Source organism: Ambystoma mexicanum, chromosome 12, assembly GCF_040938575.1.
Source record: "Ambystoma mexicanum isolate Mex_15411 chromosome 12, UKY_AmexF1_1, whole genome shotgun sequence".
Classification (NCBI taxonomy): Eukaryota; Metazoa; Chordata; class Amphibia; order Caudata; family Ambystomatidae; genus Ambystoma; species Ambystoma mexicanum.
This window is the reverse complement of record NC_090936.1, coordinates 622471927-622495818: the sequence shown is the minus strand read 5'-3', so window position 1 is coordinate 622495818 and position 23892 is coordinate 622471927. Positions and strand designations below refer to the sequence as shown.

At 45.5% G+C, this 23892-nt stretch overlaps 1 protein-coding gene across 4 annotated transcripts in view; it reads right to left on the bottom strand.

Moving 5' to 3' along the window:
• Positions 1–23892, bottom strand: part of EEA1 (early endosome antigen 1) — a 1786886-nt gene that overhangs the window by 1385251 nt on the left and 377743 nt on the right. The gene's annotated exons all lie outside the window — the stretch shown is intronic.

Genomic DNA, 23892 nt, shown 5'->3' with positions numbered 1-23892 from the left:
ATATGTAGTGCTCCTCTGGCTTGGTATTCTTTTCTCCAAAAGAAGTGTTGCACTTCTCCAAGGGGAGGAACAGTTTTATTACAAATGAAGTGTAGCATAGCAATGAAACAATGGTGGAAATATCTTGAAATATTACCAGGATCTAGAGAGCAAAGTTCTCCAGGTGTTAGTATATCTATGTTTGTTTTGTTTTTGTTTGATATGCGTAGGAAATCATGTAAATCTTCCCATGCATATTCTGCACAACTTAATGTAACAAACCAAGAGGGTGGGCCAAGGTTTCTGATAATACAACGTACACCTCCGTGACATCGGAACCAGTACTCTTTCGTACCACGCATGTTTGCAAACAGATTTGTAATGCTTGATTGTAAAACCTCATCTTTTTCTTGCACTTTTTGTATTAATTGCGTAGCTGACATTTTGAAAGTGGGTTCCCGATTTCAATATGTGTGCAACTCCGTAACAGAGTTGCTAGTTCACTTTCAAAGAGTAGGTGAAATATGTATTTCACATTTTGTCTAAATCTGGGATCTTCAGAATACATTCGTAATGAGTGGTATTCTGATGCTGTTATCTGAGTGGGTCTATCATCGTACCTTCCTCGTTTGCCAGTAGGAAATAGAGGAAAAGCATGTGCTTCAATACTTTTTTCCCCATATGCTCATTGGTGATCCTTTTGGTTTGTCGCATTTGGTGCGTTTCTAGTGCATCATCTATGGTGTCATTAGAGTGCAATGTATGAATTGTATAATGGTCTAAAATATTGGATACTGTAGCAGGATAGAATTTCAAATTGACCAGTTTCTGGTGACTCTTGAATTATTTCAGTTGTTTCCCTTAAGTTTTCTTCAATATTTATTTCTTTGTAGTATTCATTATTGTCTTTTAGATATTGCAAGGCTTGTCTAACTTTATGTAAATCCACGAGTTGTTGCCAAATATTTTTGCCTTTTGTTGGTACACCATTTACTAAGACAATTAAAGATTGCTCTATTGGACGTTGCACTCCTAGAGTGTGCACATTTTCTGTCAGATCTAATGGTAAATAAACCACTTTGCCACAAATGCCTTTTACCAATTCAGGTGAGGTAATTTTTCTGTTTTTGGTTGAAGGCGTATTATTGCTTGAAATGGGTGCACTGTTTGAATTATGATGCTCTCATATAAATTGAGTTGTTGCAGGGGTTTTGGTAGTGGCAACAATTCCAAGTTATTTGTGATAGCATGTGAAGGAGTTTGGTTGTTGTCAAGTTTTGTAGTGCAGTAACTGCAAAGTATTAAGGGGTCAGTTATTTCGTATTTGTTTTCTGCTAAAAGGTAGAGAGCTAATTCAAACCATTTGGAATCTTCATTGTCTTCTATTTTGTATGTTACGTCTATAGGTTTTGTGTTTTTTTTTTAACAATGTTTATTATTTTAATCAAACAACACTCCAAACATTACAACCATTTCGGATGTACATGATCAATGGTTATAGTTTTTGTGTTACTTTTGTAAAAAGTTCTGCGGCCACACACACACGGTTTGGTACTTCAGCAGGTGTACTTTTAAATTTTAGTATTTCTTTTTTGTATGTGTGTAGTAGAAGGTTGCCATGTGCAGAATTGTTGCTAGTCTGTTGTAATGGTATCAGGTAATATTATCCCCATATATATGGTTGCCGTAAATAATATCGCCGGGAAAAGGTTGTGGCGATATTATTTGGGTGACCATATATATGGGGACAGGGGCAAATAAAAATGTGGGGGTTGCAGGGGTGTCCCCCGCATGTTCCATGCAATATTGTCTCCACAAAAAACAGCCATTTTTCGGCGATATTTTTGTATGGCGAGATTTTTGTGGCAACATCATTACATGGAACCGTTGTAATGCTATTGCATTTTGGAAGTGGCTTTCACTTCCAAAATATTTTCTCTGGATACGGTTGATTTCTTCTTGTAGGTCTTTGGGTGTACCATGTCGAAGAGTGTTATTTAAATTGGCTAGTTCTAAAGCAGGACTTTTAGCATAGTACAGTTTATACACTAGATTTCTTATAGTTGAATGATGTGTTGATATCATTTTGATATCGTGGAAGGTGCTTTTGCAAATAGGTCCTGAAATGCAGGCTAATGAATGTCCTTGTAGTCCTGTGTATTTGCGCACTGGACATGTATCCATATTTTGCAGCACTTTCATTTTGAATTTGTCCTTACCTTTCACATACGGATTGAGGAACTGGCGTAAAGATTTGAAAGATTTTTTGGGAATGTTACACATTGACCTGCATGGCCATTTGTATACTGGACTATCTGGTTCAGTCGAATGGAGATGTAATTCTGAGTTTTCTGGGGATATTTTTGTAGGCGGTGTTTCTTGTTCCATTATGGTATTATTAATTTGTTCATAACATCGTCCACTGCTATGGATGGCAATTGTGTTTGTTTGGTTTTGTTTGTATGCTTCTTCATTAAAATATGGTTCTGTGCTCGTGGTGTGACTCCATTCACCTCCACAGATATTTAAGAAGTTATTTTTGTTGACATTCTGTTTTTGGGAAGTGTTTTGTAGTTTAGTAGTTCGTTTTGTTAGTGGTTTCATCCTGTTTAAAACTAAAATAAATACCTTCCTTTTGCGAAGGATTGCACTGTCTACGAGAGCTTCTAGGATTAATTTTCTACGGTAGGTTTTAAGGGTTGTGCATGATTTCTGTCCTGTTTTTATAAGATTCTGAAGGACTCTGTGTCGGAACATTTTAGCTAAAATACTTTTTTTGGTATGGTTACTTGCTAGTATATCAAGATTTATAGGAGCAGTTTTAGCAGTAGTGGTAGCTGAATTTTAGTTAAGCATTTTTTGTTTCATTTTACATTTTGATAGTGGAGGCAAAGTTTCTGTACTAGAAGCTTGTTTTGTTTCGCTAAATGACTGCATTAGCTGTTTTGTTTGAACGTTTTGTACAAACTCTGGTAGAGATGGATGCTTATTTTGGACACTTATTTTCATTTGCTCTATTTCTGCGTTGCTTTCTACGGACTTGCTTTTTGGTAGGTACTCTTTGGGGTCTGTTGAAAAAAAAAAGAAGGTATGGTTGGTCCGTTTTGCAATGCATGTGTGCATGAGTGTATGAGTTTGATGGAAAAGATGTATGTGGTGGTGTGTGATTGTACATTGGGCAGTTACAATGAGTTGGGAAGGCTATTCTTCTATTTGTGTGTTACTAAACTGCGGTTCAGAGGATTGTAGAAAGTGAGCTAGTGGTGAGGAGAAGCATTAATAGTAAACGTAATGGTATAAAATTAAAACAGTTCTTTGTTTTGTAGTACTAACATTTTAAGGGTTGAGTATGTTATTTGTGTTCCAAAAAACGGTGATGTGTGTGCCATTCTGCCTGCTAATCTCTGTTTAATAAATGGGGATTTGTGGGCAGAATGGTTCAGAAATCGCTGTTTTTTTTGGTGCTCAAGTCACATGAATGAACCACACAATATCTTTAAGGAACAGTATGAATATTAAGGTAGTATTGTACTTACTCTTTTTTTGTGGAATGAACAGGTTTCTTCGGATATCTTGTTTGTTGCTGTTGATTTTCAGGAGAGTGGTCTTCACTGCAATTGTAAAAGAAAGAAGTTAGTAATGTTGTGTGTTTATAGCACTGATGTTAATGTAGACGTTGATTTTTATGTTTTTGTGGGAGTATTCTTGTTTGATATCTGATCATAGTGTATGCATGCATTTCATTTGACTATGTGCAGCCTTTATATTTTATTTACAATACGTTAGTTCAACATGCTTTGCAAATGAGTAGAATTTTAAGTGCATGAAATTCATTTTTAAAACTGTTGTAGATAGCAGACAGGTTTGGAAGTGATAGTTGATTATAGTAGATGGGAAAAATTTGAATAAGTTCATCTTATAGGTAGACATGCCAACAATCGGGAGCACCTGAGAGGGAGATTTCACCACAGCAATCGGGAACATTTATTTTTCTCATAGGATTGCATTGGGATTAGCATTAATTTAGGTGGGAGACAGTAAAAAATGGTGCGATTTTTCAATGAAAAATCGGGATTCTCGCACCTAAATCGGGAGGGTTGGCATGTATGTATAGGTTATGCGGGAGACAGTAAAAAATAGTGCGATTTTTCAATGAAAAATCGGGAGTCTCGCGCTTAAATCGGGAGCGTTGGCATGTATGTATAGGCTATGCAGATTTAGGGGCATTACTCTGTTTATATGGATTCATAAGAGGTGTACATTTACTCTGAATAAAATATGCATACCTGTAGTTTGTAATCATGCATGTGGATATGCATGGAGCTGTAAGTAGAAATCTTCGAGACTAGTACAGTAGTTTTTGTAGTAGGTTCTTTCCAATGATATGAGACTTGTACTCAGAGTGATCAACAGTACATTTGAAGTGCGGAACTCTGATGATGGAGTTAGATGTAGAGGTCTTGGATGTGATTGGTGGATGGTTGTGTGACTGCTTAGCTGTATCCAATCAGGGAATGGAACCGAGAGTGATGTGGAAAGCATAGAAGGGCTGGCTAAGAGTATGTGCCGCGCGGACACCGCGGCTGTCCGCGGGTAGGGCGTGCCACATACAGGGTTTTCCAGCAAATCCAGTATGGAAAGGGGACTGGAGAAATCAGCCAATCAGATGCGGACGTTGTGGATATGTGTAGAAAGAGTGTGTGTAGTGAAGATGGCAGAGGTGGAGAAAGTCAGGGTGTTGGTGCTCGGACATAGGTTTGTCCATGGTTTACAGCAGTCTTCTCAATGCAGGCATGCGGCAAACAATTTCGATGTTAAAGGAGTGGAGGTGGTGTGGAGCGCTGTGCCTGATTGCAATGTAGAGGCAATTCTCCAAGTTTGTGAAGATAAGCGTAGGATGAACAGTCCCCATCTGGTAGTTTTGCACTATGGTGCTTTCCATTTGGGCTACTTGAGTGCCCCTACTTTGTTGGCAGATTTGGAACAGTTGGTTCAAGCAGCAATGAACATTGTTCCAAATGCAAAAGTCATTTTTTCTGGATTACTACCTAGGACAATATGGGACAATAGTTCTGTTTTTTGTCCTCAGCAAAACATTGCTAGGTGTGCAATCAATCGAGGCATACGTGCTTTCATGCTTAGAGCTGGTATGTTTTTCTGTAACAATGAGAATATTTATTCGAGTAATGCTGCTTATTTTGAAGATGGCGTTTCTTTATCATTTTTGGGAAATGCCATGCTGTTTTGGAATGTAAGGGTTGCTTTGGAGAAGGTTATGTGAAGATTTTAGTTGTAAAGTAAGAAGAAAAAAAAATACAAAACAGGTGTCTGTCGGGCATCTGCAAAGAAAAAAAACTTTTCAGAGCCCACCTCAAAGGGGAAATAGGGCACACTATTTAAATGTACATTCACCACGCTCAGATCTTCGATATGTCCACGGACATGGCGGTAGTCTGCGGACAGCGCGTATTACATACAGAGATTCTGGGGTGGAGAGGCATGCAAATGAGAATGAGCAGAGCTAGGGATTGGTCAGTAAAGTTTAGTGGGTGTGTTGTGTAAGGAGAGATTTTGTGAGAACGTCTTTTTCCTGAGAGAAGAACAGATAGCTATGGCTGTGTGTTTTCGAAAACAGATTATCTGGATTTTGGGAGACTCATGGATAAATTGGTTGGAGGTGCATGCAGAACGTTGTGGAGTAGCTGCAGATCTTGGATTCCCTCATGTGGAGGTGCACTGGCATGGAGTGCGTGGAATGAAGTGGCTGGACTTGGTACCTCTTTGTGCTACTTTAGAGACAGAGCATCATCCAGACATAATTATAATTAATTGTGGAGGGAACAGTTTAGGACATGTGTCTGGAATTTCTTTGCAATTTGCAATGAAAGAAGGACTTGAGAAGGTCACAGACATGTTTCCAAGTAATTTTTTCTCGTATTGCGCAAAGACAAATGTGGCTGCGTTCTTCTTCATTTGGTCCACAAATGGAGAAAGCGAGGCGCAATGTCAATAAGGCTGTTTGTGCCTTTCTAAGAGGTGATGGCATGTCCTCTATTCACAATGAAAATATGTTTCGTAGCACATACATTTTTCGCAGAGATGGAGTCCATCTTACATATGCGGGCAATCAGATGTTTCTGAGAAATTTACAAAATGCATTGCGACCTTTTTTGGAATTACAGTCATCTATTTTGCAGTAGATTTTGACGAATCCAAGTTTTTCAAACACACAAAAACACCACCAAAAGGCTCTTTTCAGAGCCAACACTTCCTCCCAGAGAAAAGTGAATTGGTTTTGCTAGGGCAGCACCCCAAAATTGTATCCATCGTAGGACTGTCCGCAGACTTTTAAAAAATGTGCAGGGCCCTGTAGTGTTCATTTGACACTTCTATTTTTAAACTGTGAAAGGCGGCTCTGAAAAGAGCCTTTTTTTTTATTTTTGATGTTTCATTTTCTTTTGCTTTTTTACACACGACACAATAGGAGAGGAGGGAAAAGAAGGGTAAGGACGGGACACCAACCACGGGATAAGAAAGGGCAGGTAGAGAGAGGAAGATGTAGGGTGGGCCTTATTTAGGTAGGTAGCAGGTCTTCTGGTGGTCCGTGACCGTAGTCTCGAAAGCACTTTGAAAACTCTCCCTCCTGCATAGTACTGCGTCGCAGTACATACACAATATTGTGACCCTCGAAAGGTAAGGGTCAACAGCATCGCAAATGGCCTGTGAAGCAGCTGGAGGGACACGCTCTCCCACAGGAGTGTCTCTTGTGGTGAGAGGAGTGGAAACGGAGGATGCTGTAGAGGAACTCAACCTACTACGTTTATCACAAGGTACAACCTTGCGAATGTACGCACTGTGGAACGAAGTTAGGTGTCGCTTCATAGATGTCGTACCAAAGCTGTACGAGCCACGTCTCCCACGACTCATTGCACTGGTTACAGGTGACCTTGTTCGCACGTGCTTTTGGTACGTTACCATAAACGGTAAACAACCGCCACACCCAAGACTCCTGGCGAATGCTTATAGTAGGGAGTTCCTCGACCTCATTCTCTTCATCCTCGTTCTCTACATCCTCACGCGTGTTCCCCTCTGCAGGCACTTGGGGAGGTGGAGGGTTTGGGGGTGGTGCTGAGGCAGATGTGGCCTTTTATAGGGGTGGAGGGGTGCGCCTCGCAAACATATCGAACACTCAAAAGCATTCAAAAAGTTACAAAAAGTATGTCGAAAGGCAGGGCCATTGTCTGGGACATGTGAAATGGTGAATTTTTACTGTAAAATAATTTGGATTGTCTGAATAAGTTCTTTTAAAATGTTGGGGAACCGGACAGAGTCCGCAATTTAGGACACATGCTCAGCGTGGGTGCGGTCACATGATGATGTCGGGAACACTTCAGCGGAGGGAATGGGTGTCCGCAGGTCACCAAATGCACAGGAGCGGTCGTGCGCATGCGCGCGGGTGTTCTACAGACTGTGCTCGGGTCCTGAAACTAATTAAAAGTGCGACACAAGTGAGACGGACAGTTACGGACAGGCGCGATGTTCGCAGGACTTACGAGTGTGGTGCGCATGTGCGTAGATGTTCTGCAGACTGAACAGCCAGGTATAGTGTTCTTAGGACACCTCCATTTTGTTCATTTACGGACATCCCGGACACTGCGCGTGTTCTACGAACAGTTCCATCTTGGTTGCGAACGGTACGGATAGGTGCAGTGTCCTTAGGACATCCACATTTTGTTAATACATCGCGCTGTCCGCTGACATTTTAACTGCTTTAAAAAAAAAAATAAGACACAAAGAATTTCATTAAAAGAAAGATCACATTTTTTTTATTATATACATGTACACAAATTATGAAAGAGGGGGAAGCAGAAACTGATACAAAAACAGGGGAAATTAGGGGTTTGGAGACGATGGATGGGAGGGGATGAAGGAATGGAAGTCTCATCAAAACGTTTACCTTGGTGTTGAGGGTTTGGGGATAGTTCACTGGGACATGGAGAGGGGGCAGAGGTACAGGTGGGACAATGGTATTTAATTTTTTCTTTTATGTGGTCCTCCACTAACTGTTTCAAACCATTGAAATTTTCCTTGAGTATGTCTATTTTCTGCTCCATGCGTTCCAGAGTCTTTTCCAATGTGTCTTTTGGTGTAATATTTTCAATGTTTGTATGGTCTGTTAAAAATAATATATATATATATATATATATATATATATATATATATATATATATATATATATATATATATATATATATATATATATATATATATATATATATATATATATATGTTGAGTACATATAAGGTAATGGTTATTAATTTGCTTATTTAGAGAAGTGTCTACCATTATTATCACTGTCTTCAGACATTTCCTCATGTGGAACATTTTCTTCAAGCCACTCCAAAGTACTGCACGTTTCTGTGTGAAAAACAAAAATATATTAATTGTACTGTACCTCATACAAAAATTATAGCAATATATAAGAAAAATGAAGTTTACTTACGAGTTTCTGGTAAGTTGTATTCATAGTGTTGTGTAGGTCTACTGTTGCTTCTAGCTCTGCAGTTTCGGTGAGGTAATTTCGTTAGAGGCATATCTTTTTTGTTATGGTATAATCCATTTTATTACATATGGTATTTAAATGGATGGTTGAGGTGCTAAATATATAGGTTCTACTGCTTATTTATTATTATATATAATGTGTTTATGTGCTGCTTTTTGAACTTGTGCAGTGTGTATATGGTATGATAGAACCATTTCAGATACCCCCTGCTTGTTTGGGTAGTGTTGATGTCGTCCGTGACCGTCCAAGGACATCAAAATCATTAGTTATTGTTATTGTTATTGTTATTTTGCACTTATATAGCGCCTTATATACCATTGGTATGGTCTGAAGGCGCTGGTAGGTTGAACGCCCTTGGGAACCGAAGTTCAGATCAGTAGAGAGAGAAGGGAGAGTCAAAAGGTGCGTGTGTGCACCGGATATGTGTGCAGCTCGTGCGGTACACGTGTAATAGCTGGTTCTTATCGGTAGGTGTGGTGGTTGAGAGATCAGGAGAATGTGTTCGTTCTGGCAGGATTAATCCGGAACGGATGTGGCTGCGTTAGGCCTGGGGAAAACGCCTGGCTGAGGGTGCGAGACCAGCAGTGTTTACATAGAATGATGTGGAGTAAGCGGCGGATGTTCGTATGAGAACAGTTATACCGAATGGTGTCATAGTATCCCTGTGTTCTAGTTGAGTGGTGATGTAAAGGAGAGAGTAAGCGTGGGGTGTGGTATGAATGGTTATATGCTCTTTCAGTGTGCAAACTTCAAAAGCAACTTTCCCAGATAGGGTACTGGGCGAACTTCTAAGTTCTATTTTCCACAGAGAGGCTACTAGGCAAACCTTTAAGTACAATTTTCCATACAGAGGCTATTGGGAACATTTCTAAACTCAATTTATCAGCGAGGCTACTGGGCACACTTCTGGTATCTTCGGTATGTTCTATGTTACATGTATATAAAGTAAGGGAATCCTAGTAAACATCTATCAAATTTACACTATGAAAATGTATATTCAGTAAGAAAAACTTTGCTAAAGGGAAGTTATGGTTAAGTTGCGCTACTAAAAACCTATGAAATTCAGTAAAAAAACGTTGTTAAAGGGACGTTATGGTTCAAAGTAAAACCGAAAAACCCCTGAAATTCGCTAGTTATGGTAAACTAAGCAACCATAACTCGCGCCACCACCGTGCATTGCTAAAACTAACACCCAGGACATCAAAGATGACATCACATGTTCATTTACTTTTCATGAAAAGTCTGTACAAGGGATTCATATTATAATATTGACAAAAAAGTGTCAAGGATCATTTGAATAAATATCATGAGCTATGTAGTGCATTAAGCAATGCATTGATATAAATGGCATTCTATTATGAAGTTCTTTACAGTATAGTAAGCTACTCATGTTTAAACAAACATTGTGTGCAGCATATATGATGGAGGTGCAATATTCATATCTTCCCATGTTGAATAGTGAAATGATAAATGTTTTCTTATTAGAGTTTTGCGTACTGTGCCACATGTAATAAGTAGCTATTAAACCCCACTTACAACATAATGTCATTATTACAAACAAAACAAAGACAGAACAACACATACAAATATGAGTATATAAAAGGAAAGCAAAGTATGCAAAAAAAGCAGCAGTAGAACCAGAAAGTGTTCATAACCTAACTCATTATCTTTATGCACAGATATGATTGCTCTGCTTCAAACCTACTACTTCCCTATGTATAACTATCACATGTGACTGCACCCTAAAGAAAGTAATGTGAATACAAATATGAGCATATCCAGAGGAAGTACAGTAATAAAAAAACAGCAGAACAATAAGAACGTGTTGATAACCTTACTGATTCTCTTCCCTAGTGTGACGTCCACTGTACCCATGGTACTTCAGGTGTCGAAGTCCCTCAGATTGTTTGTTTCTGACCTGAGGTAGCATGAAGTGTAGCTCGAGTACAGGTGTATTAAAGCAGATAAGATCAGATAAATCTCATAAGCATCAATGCACCTTCTTTCCAAGAGGAGGAAGGGTGAGCGCATGTGAATCTAAGCAGATACAAGCATCAGAAATACAATTGCAGTGAGTAATGTATCCCTTCTGAGGCTTGTGGAATCTGCTTAGATCACATGCTATGCATAGAATAGCAGTGCTAGGAGAAGATGGTGGGTTGTGATAAGGTCCAGTGGCAAATAGATGTTTTAGCAAATAGATGTTTTAGAACGCTTGTCCCACCTGTGTATCTGCTTTGGAATGACTGTCAATGCAGTAGTGCTGAGTGAAAGCGTGTACTGAGCTCCATGTAGCTGCTTTGCAAATGGTGTCCAATGGAACATTTGCGATAAAAGCCAAAGTAGCTCCTGTACCCCTACCCCCTTGTTGAGTGAGTTCACTTGGTGTGAAAGGCAGCGTCTTACTTGATAATGATTAACAGAGCTATATGCATCCGACTAGCCGTCTGGAGGTGGCATTCTTGGAAATTCGGTCTTCTTCTCTGCCTGGTGCTACGGAAACAAACAGTTGGTCTGTTTTCCTGGGCGGTCTGGTCTTGTTTATATAAAAACGGATCACCCTCCTTACATCTAGTGTATGGAGTTTTTTCTCAGCTGAGCTTGTTGGGTTCTGGAAGAAGGCCGGCAGCTCAATGGATTGGTTCACGTGAAATTTAGAAATGAACTTAGGTGAAAACCAATTTATCCTTGTGTATGACAAAGAATGTGTCCTGCGCTGACAATGCTTAAAGTTCACTAACTCTTCTTATGGATGTAATAGCCACTAAGAAGGCAGTTTTATATGGCAGGTGTTAAAGACTTGATTTATGTGTAGGCTCAAAGGGAGGTTCCCATGAGCATTGTGAGTGATAAATTGATCGCTCTCCTGGGGGCCATCCACCCAAGAACAGGTCAATCAGCCGTGTGTGTAACGGTAGAGGGTTTCCCAGACCTCGTTATGCACATTTTGGGTACTTTGGGTTCTCCCCCTAAGTTACCAGGGCAATCCAGACGTGGACCCCTTGCTCACTGAGCTTAGAGAGGCACAGCTCCACCTCACTGATGAGGCCCGACTAGGCCGAAACACGTGTCTGGGGTTGCTGTCGCTACTCTTGTTCAGAGGAGAATTGCCTACCATTCCGGTGCTGCACTACCTATCGGTGGGACAAAGACTGATCTGTGTATGGAAATGTCTCCTCTGTTGAAAGCATAGTGAGCTAAAGCGTGGCTGAGACTCTCCCGGGGGCCATCCACCCAAGAACAGGTCAATGGGCCGTGTTTGTACCGGTAGAGGCTTTCCCAGACCTCTTTATTCACACTAGGGATAGTATTACTGGCACGCCCTGTCGACGTCCCTTTTCAAGTTTCGAAAACAACAAATGTAATAGTCTGCAGTTTCCACTAGATTTCGGCCTATGCATAGCATGTGATCTAAGCAAATTCCACAAGCCACCAAAATATATATGTGATACATTACTCGCCGTAATCGTATGTCTGATGCTTTTACCTGCTTAGATTCACATGCTATGCATAGGTTGACATCTAGTGGTAGTCGCAGAGTATTACATTACTTGTTTTTGAAACTCAAAAAGGGACGTCGAAAGGGCAGGTCAGTAATACTATCCCTAGTGACATCCACTGTAAAAAAGCAGATAAAAAGCGATAAAGCCAGAAAGACATCTATGCACCTTCTATGCTAAGAGGGAAGGAAGGGTCGGCGCATGTGAATCTAAGAAGATACAGGCATCAGAAATACAATTACAGTGAGTAATGTATCCCTTCTGAGGCTTGTGTGTCTGCTTTGATCACATGGCAAGCATAGGACTAGCGAGCAGTATCTGGAGAAGGAGGGCAGATGTGAGACGGTACAAGGGCAAATAGATATTTTAGTACCGCTTGTCCCACCTGTGTAACTGCTTTAGAATGTGTGTCAATGCAATAATGCTGAGTAAAGTTATGTATGGAACTCCAGTAGCTGCTTTGCAAATGGTGTCTAGAGGGACGTTTGCAATAAATGCCAAAGTAGCTCCTGTACCTCTGGTAGAGTGAGCTTTTGTTGTGAAAGGCAGGGTTTTCTTTGATGGAGAATAGCACATCTGCATGCACTTAACTATCCATTTGGAGATGACGTTCTTTGAAATGTGATCACCCTCCCTGCCATGTGCTATGGAGACAAACAGTTGATCTGTTTTCCTATAGAGGTTTTGTCCTGTTTTATGAACCATGAAAGCATGCGTCTTTCATATCCAATGTTTCCATGTAGTCCCTTTTTAATAGGGTGATTACCTCCAGCAGAGTTGTCATGCTAAATATTTGTGGCTTGCATATGTGTTTTCTGGATGCATGTCTAGGACTGGGCGCATCTTTTTTTGGCACAAGGAAGTACGTTGAATAGATGGAACAAGTTACTTACCTGTAACTGTTGTTCTCCAGCATGGGTCTGGCATGGATTCAAATGCTCATGAATATTCCCCGTCAGGCTGGGAATAATCGGTAAGGAAAAAACCAGTTTCGTTTCTGAACTGTCTTTCTACTAATAACCAATCACTGGTCTCTGGGTCATACTGCCCCCAGCCAATGACTGCCCTCTCCCTAAGCCCCTCCTCTGGCAGCCATCATCAGATTTGGTAGCACGTAAAGTGGCAGTAGGACCAAGAGAAGAGCCGCAGAGGGGTCAGAGGGAGGGTTTGCATGTGAATCCATGCCAGACCCATGCTGGAGAACAACAGTTACAGGTAAGTAACTTGTTCCTTCTCCAGCATGGGGTCTGGCATGGATTCACATGCTCATGAATACAAGAATACATAGCAGTACACACATGCACAACCACGGGAGGTGGCAAGGCTCAACATTAAGCATTTCAACAACTCAACATTAAGCATCTCTTACCTCCTCACCAGGCACACCTTCAAGCGAACAGGTTGCGCAGCACTGCCTGGCCGACTCTGCACTCCTCCCTGGAATCCCGGTCGACGCAGTAGAATCTCATGAAGGTGTGCGTCGACCTCCACATAGCAGCCCTACAGATGTCCAGCAGGGGCACACCAGACAGGTACTCCGTAGTAGCAGCGATCGCTCTGGTCGAATGGGCTCTCGGACAGCTGGGCAATGGTCGGTTTGCCAACCGGTGACAGTGCATTATGCAGCCAGAGAGCCATCTGGAAATGGAAGCCTTCAAGAGGGCCTTCCCTTGGTTCACAGGGCCAAAGTTCACAAACAGCTGTGATGTCTTCCGAAAACTCTTCGTGCGGTCCACGTAGAACTTCAGCGCTCTAGCCACATCCAGCGAGTGCAAAGTCCTCTCAGCCGGCGACGAAGGCGACAGGAAGAAAACCGGTAACACCAAGAGCTCGTTGAGCTGGAAGTCCAACGGCACCTTGGGCATGAAGGAGGGGTGCGTCCTCAGCACTACCTTCGTCTCGTGGAATGTCAGATATGGAGGTTTACAGGAGAGGGCCTGGATCTCTCCCACTCGTCATGCGGAGGTGATGGCCACAAGAAACGCTGTCTTCCACGACAGGAACTTCAACAGTGCCGAATGTAGAGGCTTGATGGCGGGCCCATGAGCCTGGTCAGCACCAAGTTGGGCTCCCACGCCGGGGCCGGAGCCTTCAACGACGGGAACAAGCGGAACAGTCCTTTCATGAGCTCCTTCACCAGGCGATGAGACTACAGGAATGAGAAGGCATTGCCCATGCTCCCCCTGGCTGGGGAAACCTGCTGGCGAACCTCCGGCACTTTCAGTTTGTCGCCATCGCAAGCAGATCTATCTGGAGATTGCCCCACTGTTGAAATAGCAAGTCCACTTGATCCTGCCGGAGTTCCCACTCGTGGCACGAGCGCAGCTCCCTGCTGAGCGAGTCGGCGACAGTGTTTTTTACTCCTGCCAGGTGGAAGGGTACCAGGCACATCCCTTGGGCAAAGGCCCAGCGCCACAGATCCTGTGCTTCCTTGGATAGGGCTGGTGATCTGGTGCCCCGTTGCTTCTGGATGTAGAACATCGTGGTGGTGTTGTCGGTGAAGACCCTCACCACCTTGCCCTTGAGGGACAGGAGGAACGACCTCAGGGCACGGATAATGGCTCTAAGCTCCAGGACGTTGATGTGTAGTGACCTCTCCTACAGGAGCCAAAGGCCTCTTTCGTGGAGATCACCGGTGTGCGCTCCCCATCCTTCCAGGGAGGCGTCCGTCACCACTGTCTCCTGGTGTGTCGGGGTCTGAAGTCCATACCTGCTGCTAGATGCACGCGGTTGCCCCACCACCGGATTGCTTGCCGAAACGTTTCGTTGAGGGGATCTTGTCTTCGAAACTGCCTGCTGCTTGCATCCAACGGGCGTCGAGGAACTCCAGCAGTGGTCGCATCCACAACCTGCAAAGGCGCACAAGGTAGATACACGATGACATCATGCCGAGTAGGGACTTGATGGACCTCACCCTGGCTATGTCCATGGTCAACAGCCGTTGTACCTTGCCCAGGATGGCCTTCATACTTTCCTCCGACGGCGAAGCCAATCGTGCCACTGTGTCGAGTCTGGCTCCCAGGAACAGGGCGTCTTGCGACGGTACCAAGTGGGATTTCGCGAAGTTGATCGAGAATCCCAGATCCGTGAGCAGTTGGATGGTATTCACTGTGTGATCGACAGAGTTCCCTTGACTTTGCTCGGATGAGCCAATCTTCCAGGTAGGGGTAAACGTGGATCCCCTGCAAGTGCAGCCATGCCGCCACCGGTGCCAGGCACTTGGTGAAGACCCTGGGTGCCGACTTCAATCCGAAGGGAAGGGCCTTGAACTGATAGTGTCGTCCTTAGACCACGAATCGTAGGAACCTTCAATGTCCTTTGAGTATGGGGATGTAGGCATCCTCCAAGTCCAGCGACGACAGGAAGTCGCCTTCCTCTAGCTGTCCCAGGACATGCTGAAGGGTGACCATCCAGAATTTCTGGGACTGGATGTATTTGTTTAGACGACGAAGGTCCAGGATGGGTTGCCAACCGCCAGTCTTCGTTCGGATGAGGAAGTACCACGAGTACACTCCAGAGCCCCGAAGCCTCTTCGGGACGAGTTCTATCGCACCCTTTTTCAGCATTGCTCGTACCTCCAGAAGTAGCTGTGGCATGTGGTTTTCCTTCCTGGCCACAGGTGGTAGACGGGGACACTTTCTTTGGAATTCCAGAGTGTGTCCGTGGGCTAGCGCGTCCAGCACCCAACGGTCGGTGGAGATGGACTCCCACATGCTGACGAATTTCGCCAGCCGGCCTCCCACCGGGGTGCTTGGGTGGGGGCCCGACGCTGCAGCCGGTTCAATATTGCTTCGTCAAGGCCTTGGAGCCTTCGCCTCCTTGGCGACGACGTCCTCTGGCTTTGCTGTGGCCTCTGTAGGCCTCTTGCGATGAAGAACGGGCCGCTTCGCGGTACGACGAGGAACTGCCACCAAATCCTTTGGAAGCACCTTGAAACTTGCCTCCAGGGGTCCAAAAGTGCAGCCGTCGATGGAGAGAACCCAAGGTCCGGGCCGTCTCAGTGTCTGCCTTGATGGCCTACAGTGACTCGTCCATGCCTTGCCGAACAGATTGTTCCCGTCGAAGGGCATGTCCAGTACCCTGGACGGAAATCGGTGGCCTTGAGCCAACCGCGCCGGCAAAGGCAAACGCTGTTGCCCATCTGGCGAATACCGGTGTCAGCGATGTCCGTGGCCACCGTGATGGCGTGGTCCAAAGCTACCTCGCCTTCCTGCAGGATTTCAAGGGTTTCCGCCTTCTTGTCTGGGAGGAAGTCCAGGAGGGGAGCGATCTTGAACCACAGCTCCCTGTCGTAGCGCGCCACGATCGCGAGGGCGTTGGCCGCTTTGATGGTTGTCACCGCCAGTGGGGAAGTGGAAGTTGATCCCCATCACCCCAGACAATTTCTTCTTGGCCGCTGCGGAGACCACCGAATCCGGAGACGGCTGAGCTCTAAGGCACATCGGGAAGGAATCTGGGACCTAGTAATTCTTCTCATACCGGTCCCTCTTCTCAGGAGCCGTGGACGGGTTCTTGAGCAGGACAGTCCTTCGTCCCAGATGTCGTCTAGTAAAGGTACTGAGAGAACACTCTTCCTCTTGGCCTCCCTTCGTTGGTAGAGGAAACCTTGCTTCTTCTGTTGTTCAGGGCAAAGTTGGAAGCGCTCCGAAGCCCTGGCGATCATGGCATGAAAGGAGGCAATTTTGTCGGGGGAGGGGGGATTCCCAGGCAGGAGGTGATGGGAGATCCATCCTGTCGTCACCACTGTCGTCGTCCGTCCCCGTCGTCTCTGTTCACGTCTCATACCTCGGTGGAGGGGAAGGAGGTGAATGCTGGAAAGGAGGGGGAGGGTGGATTTGCCTCCGCTTGTTCGGCGCTCTTCCTGGCGGTCCAGGCGCCGCTGGATCGTCTGCTGGGGGTAGGGGCAACCTTGTCCTTATCTATGTACACAGTGCCTGGATAGCCGTCAAGTTTGCTCCCGAGTTGTCCTGTGGCATAGGATGCGGCAGGAGCGACGCCTGGGGAGTAGGATCCTCCGTCTCCTCCACGGTCCATGGCTCCTCGTCGGCCCCGTCACTTTCCACGTCCGCCTCATCAGGATCCCTCCCGTAGGGACGGACTTCCTCGAACTTCTTGTCCAGGATATTTGCGACGCCAGTCAGCTCATCTTCAGAGGTGTTATCTGTTTCCGTTATGGCTACCGTGCCCCCCACCCTCTTTCTCCACCCGGGGTTTCACGGGGGTCTTATCGATGGGCTGAAAAGAGGATTCCCTCCGGGGTGGCAGGGAAACTCTAGGCCCGGAAGTCGCCTCCACTGGGATAGCCTCCACAGGCTTCGCCAGGGCTGCCACGACTCCTTCGATTGAGGCCTTAGCAGGGAGAATCAGTGCCTTTGCGACTTTGGGCGTGCCTGAGGCCTTCACCTTGGGGGAAGGGTCGTCGCCTCACTCCCCCTCGGCTGCCGCCGTCGGGATCGACCGGGGCTTCTCCCGAAGTTCTCCGACTTCCTCTTCACCGAGCCAGAGCGTTGGCTCGTGGTTGATGAGTCGGTGACTTTTACGCCCTGCCTGGCAGCCAAGGAGTCCGAACCATCGGCGCTCCTGGTGCCCGCGGACTCAGGGTGCTTTGCCTTTTGTTGGGCCCCCGTCGTCGGAGAGCCCTCAACGGTCTTACAAGACCACTCGGACTTCCTCTTCTTCTCACCTGCTGCTGGGCTCTTCCCCTCCAGCCAGTTGGTGAGTCGAGTACGAACATCCTTCATTGTCCGTTCGGACATATTCTTACAAAACACACAGTCCTTATCCTCGTGCGATTTGTCATTGTGAAGGCAGTAGAGGCACCGAGAGTGCTCATCTTCCTTGAAGACATTCTGTAATCTGCATCCAGGGCAGCTCCTGAACAGCTTGGATCCAGGCATCGTGTTTCCTTTGTCATGGGCCATGTCCACGCGGGGTAGGCCTCAAAGGTCTTCCGGAATCCTCCAAGAAGCGAAAACTCGACGTAAATTCGGCCTTGAGGGGCGTAGAAAAATTCCGAAACGGGTCCCAGTTGATCGGAAGTAGAATCGGTGGAGCTTGAGGCTCGATTGACCGAAAAAATAAGAGTAAACTCTTCGAAAAACGCAGTAAAAGCTCGAGAGCTATAGCACGAGGACTCCCAACACTTGAATGTGCGGTAAAAATCTGAATATGGCTGCCAGAGGATGGGGTTAGGTAGAAGGCAGTCATTGGCTGGGGGCAGTATGACCCAGAGACCAGTGATTGGTTATTAGTAGAAAGACAGTTCAGAAACAAAACTGAAACTAATTTTTTCTTTACCGAGGATTCCCAGCCTGACGATGGGGAATATTCATGAGCATGTGAATCCATGCCAGACCCCATGCTGGAGAAACCCTTGTTTACCTGGATTGCTGGGACGATTTCTATAGCGTCTTTCTCCAGCAGTGCTTCGACCTCTTCTAGCAGTATGCATTCTTTCTGCATCGACTTCCTTTTTCTTGGCCGGTGGTTGGATGGTCTTTGTATGAACTCTATACAGTAACTGCCTACCACAGTGGACAGTACCCACTTGTCTGAGGTGATCCCTTTGCATGCGTGGGTAAATTGCGAAATGCAACCTCCTACTGTAGTGGCATGGGAGGGGACCTGGAACGGGGCGTAACTGTTTTGGGGGGTGGAGCCTCTGGCTGAGGAGGCCCTACCTCTGCTTCTAGACCTTCTGTATCCCCCCTTTGAAAGTTCTGAGGGGAGGACAGTCCTTGCGAGGAACCCAAAGATAATGCTTGGCCACCCTGACTATAATTAGAGCAGCGTTGTGAATGTTGTCCCCGAAAATGCCTTGTGTTGAAGGCGCCTCACTGCACAAAGGGTTTGTCCGATAGTTGGCCAAGGGATTTCAGTGCATCATACTCCTCTTTTGCGCTTTCAAGGGCATCTTCGACCACCTTATCAAACAGGGCATTTGGTTCAATTGGCATATTGAGTAGGGTGGCTTGCGTTTCTGTCATGACCCTTTCCCCTGGCCCTCACTGGCAAGTCAGCTTTCCAGTTAGGGCCAGGTCAAAGGCCTTAAAACTTCATCCATTACTCGCTTGGAGTCATTCCTTCAGCGCCAGGCTCATAACCATCATGAAGACCAACATTAGAATTGGACTATTTACTTGGGACTATTTAACTTGGGGGGGTTTCAGCCAACATGGAGGCACACACATAGCTCAGTAACAAGGAACTGATCTATGCGGTCTAGACTTTTGGGTGTGACAGGCCTGGGACTACTTTACCTGGACTACTTTGGGTGTGGCAGGCCTGGGACTATTTTACCTGGACTACTTTACCTGAGACTATTTAAACCACACCCAAACAGCAGAACATGTTTTGCATTATTCTGCTGTGGGCAGCGTAACACTCACCGTGTCCAGTTCTTTGATGCCATCTTACCTGAAACCAAGGACCTGCAGAGAGAGAAAGAACACTACGAAACTTACCTAGAACAGTATCCTGTATTCAATCCACCGCTGACTTCAGTTGCACTTACCTGAAGGTACGAACTCCATCATCCGGCACCGCATGCATCCTGGAATACCATAACCTGGAAAGAGGAGAAAGAAAGACAGCATTAATAAGCGTTTACTCACGTTTCCTCCCGAATGAAGAAAGCCACACAATTCTTACCTGGGTAGTCATCTCCTGGTCAGTATCATTGCTGGAACATTACGGCGCTCGGCGAGGAACATCGCAACCTGCAAGGAGAGAAAAGACACAGGTTAGCAATATAAAAGGCGTAACAGCGCCGCGCATCGCGCATTACTCACCGGATAGCATCGCGCACCCCGCACTTTCGCCTACCGGCCCATGCTCATCTTCAAACTGCATGACAACACCAAAATACCTTTCCATACCTAAAAGGAAAGAAGCAAGAAATTATTATTCGTACTAAGAGGAACATAAGGACTGCATATAAAGACTGTAAAGCAGCAAATCTACTGAGTCGCAGCAGGCCTGGAGTCCCACAGGGGGCTTGCACCAGTGAAGTAACTTGGTCGCTGCTCGCCGCCCACATCTACGCGCCCCTGCCACGAGGAGCAGGACGGAGAATCCACCTCTTACAATATTAAGACCCATCTTTAACCAGAGGCCTTACCAAGGGACCGGAGAGGGTTCGAGAGTGCAAATCATTCAACCAGGGCTGGGTGGCATCCCCGTGGATACCAGGTGAGCGTAACAGTTTCATGCTTAAAGCCAGATTGCCTTAACCAGGCATGGCGTTTCATAAGAGTGCCTTCTGCTATTATTCGGCCCGCATTATTGGCGGCATCCAGGGTATTCTTTAGGATGCAGTTGGCCACTCACTTACCCCTCAGCCACTGTGTTTAGGAGCTGCGATTTTAACGGCCCTAGGACTGTCTCAATCTGCTGAAGCCTTTTGTCCCACTTATAGCAATTGTAGCTAGCCAAGAGGGTGGTGTTTTTGGCAATTCTTGCCTGGTAGGCAGCCGAGGAAGCCACTTTCCTGCCCAATATATACATATGTGTACTCTCCTTATCAGGAGGGGCCTCAGCAAAGGATAGAGGTGTGCCCACCCTTTTCCACCTGGGCCTCCTGTGTGTCCATTTTGAAATGTTCTGCGGTCTTTAGGAGGAGTTCATTGTACTGGAGCTGTTTATCTACCGGGGAGTCAGCTACAGGCTGGTCAGGATGGTCCCGAGATTGGATGACAGATATCGTCATCGTAATACTGGTCATCCTCATATTGGTCCCCTTGCGAACCGGGACCTTGTGAGCCTGATGTGTCAAAGTAGAGATCCTGAGAAGCAATCGGTGAGGTGTCTCACCAAGCTCTTTTGGCAGCTGGTTGACCTTTGGCTGCATCCCCTTGTGAGGGCCTGTTTAGGCTAGAAACTTGATCATGGCGGCAGTCCAAAATGTCTACAAAGCATGATATTCTCCGCATTATCCTGTCAAAACTTTCTGTATTCCACTGAGTGGAGCTAGGGAACAGGGGTGTCTTGTTTGTGAGGGGTACTGTGCACAGGCCGACATCTAGTGGAAGCTGCGGAGTATTACAGTTTGTTTTCCGAAACTCGAAAAGGGGCATCGAACTAGGGCCAGTTATACTATCCCTAGTGTGACGTCCCATGTACCCATGATCCCTCGCGCGTGTAGTACCCTCAGATTGTATTTTTTCTGACATGGAGTAGCGCAAGTGCAGAGTATCCAAGCAGATAAGGTAGATAAGACCACAAGCATCCATGCGCCTTCTCTCAGAGGGGAGGAAGGGCGGGCGCATGTGAATCTAACCAGATACAAGCATCAGAAATACGATTACGGTGAGTAATGTATCCCTTCTGAGGCTTGTGGAATATGCTTAGGTCACATGCTGTGCATAGATTAGCGAGCAGTGTTAGAAAGAGGTGTGATTTGAGAAGGGTCATGAGCAAATAAATGTCTGAGAACCGCTTGTCCCACTAGAGTATCTGTCATGGAATGAGTGTCAATGCAGTAGTGCTGAGTAAAGGTGTGAATAGTGCTCCATGTAGCTGCTTTGCAAATGCTGTCAAGGGGTACATTTGCAATGAAAGCCAGAGTGGCTCCAGTACCTCTTGTAGAGTGGGCCCTTGGCGTAAAAGGCAGTGTTTTATCTGAGAGGGAATAGCACAGTTGGATACATCTGACTATCCATTTAGAGATGGCATTCTTTGAGACGCAATCTCCTTCTCTGCCTAGAGCTATGGAGACGACAGTTGATCTGTCTTTCTTAGCGGTCTGGTCTTGTTTACATAGTAGAGGACCGCTCTCCTCACATCTAGTCTGTGGAGTATCACCTCAGCATAGCTTTTGGGTTCTTGGAAGAAGGCCGGTAGCTCATTGGACTGGTTAACATGGAATTTGGAAATGAACTTAGGTGAAAACCTAGGGTGAGTGCGTAAAACCAGTTTATCCTTATGTACCGTAAAGAAAGGATCCTGCACTGAGAGCTTGAATTTCATTGTTACACTCTTGCCTAAAAAAAAATTTCTGAAACCAAAAGATCCCAATAATCTGCACACTATCACAAACACTCTCTCTATTGAAAATCATAGACAAGGTAGCAACCTTCCAGCTTCAGCAACACCTTGAAAATTCTGGTATCTTCCATCCCAAACAATCTGGCTTCCAAGCAAATCACTGAACAGAAACTGCCTTATTATACCTCCAGACGTGCATGCTTGAGGTGTTGGAAGAGAGCAGGTCTGGGCTGCTGATTCTTTTCGATCTGAAATGAGTCAATACATTGTGGTGTCCCTCAGGGGGCTTGTCGCCCACATTGTTCAATCTTTACATAAAGGCCCTCTGCGATCTATTTACTCAGGGTTTCCATTTCACAAACTATGCAGACGACACTCGACTCCTTAAGGAGTTGAGTGGATACTACAAGGCTGACTCAGACTAGTCCACATCTATGGCCTGATAACACGCTGGATGTCCAGTAACTGGATGCGTTTTAACAGCGCCAAGACAGAACTGATGATCTTTGATCTACGAAGGCCACAGCCAAGTTGGGTCTGGAGCACACCCACATGTACATTGAAGGAAACCGCATAGACATCATGGATAAGGTTAAGACGTTGAGGGTGTATGCTGAAGCCTCTCTTGGCTCCGTCGCACATGTTGCCGGAGTGGTCGGAGGCACACGGTACGATCTCAAGGTTTTGAGGCAGGCCAAACCACTCTTATCTCGCCATACTCTGCTCAGAGCCAAACCTCTTGCCACGCTTGGATTATTGTAATGACCTTCTGATTGGGGCTAGCAAAAACTCCTTGAACAGACTCCAAATTCTTCAAAATGAAGCTGTCCGAATCATCTGCGACATCCCAAGGAGGGAGCATATCTCCCATGCTAGAAGAAATCTTCATTGGCTGAATGTATCAGCAAGAATACGTGTTAAGGCTCTTTCCCTGACCCACAAATGTAACAATGGAGACCCACATATCTTTCTTAAGGAACGAGCAATCCTATATGCCCCCTCAAGATCACTGCGCTCGAGTAACTGGATATTTGACTGCCCAAGATGCAAAAGAGCTAGGGGCAATCCTTTCCAGTCCTTGCAGCACAAGCTTGGAACAGGCTGTCCACTGACCTACGCTTGGAACCATGCTATCCTATGTTTGAGAAAGATTTAAAAAATCTCCTATTTGAATAAATCCCCCCGCTACTATGCCATCTGCCTCACCAGCCTCCACCCCTCGGTAAATGATCCATGTGTTAGTTAATGTGAGGGGTCCTTTGGTTTCATTGGTCCTTTTGTTTTTGTAATCGCCTTGATGCTTGTGGGCATTGGCGCTCTATAAACAAATAAAGTTGCACAATTATGCAGCTTTTATCTTGGTATATATGTATGACTGTCCAGGCCTCTACATAAGGTGCATATCATACCCTTTCACACATTTAATTATTGTGAATACGGAACATTTAATGTTGCACTGCATATCGTTTTACACAGGGTTCTCACGCTATTTATTCATTAAAAAAGCTTCCCATTTCCTCCACTAGACGGCACTACAGTCTGCATCATTAAACTCTACAACAGCACACCTGAGTTTCCTTTTGAGTTGACTGGCTTGGCAGAGGCGAACAGTGCCTTTCAGGGCCGTCATGAGGGGTGGGGAAACTGACCCAGGCTTCGCCCTCAGGGCAGGCCTCGCAGCCGATATCAGATGCCACGGTGCCAGCCTCGTTGCTGGTGTGTTGCCAGTCCACCACAGGCCCGTCGGGCCTCACCGCTGGCACCTGACTGTGTGTGCAATGCTCATTAGTATATAATACACGCACCCAGACGAGTGACTGACAGCCCACATCATGTCAATTCGCTTGGTGCCTGTATTATATACA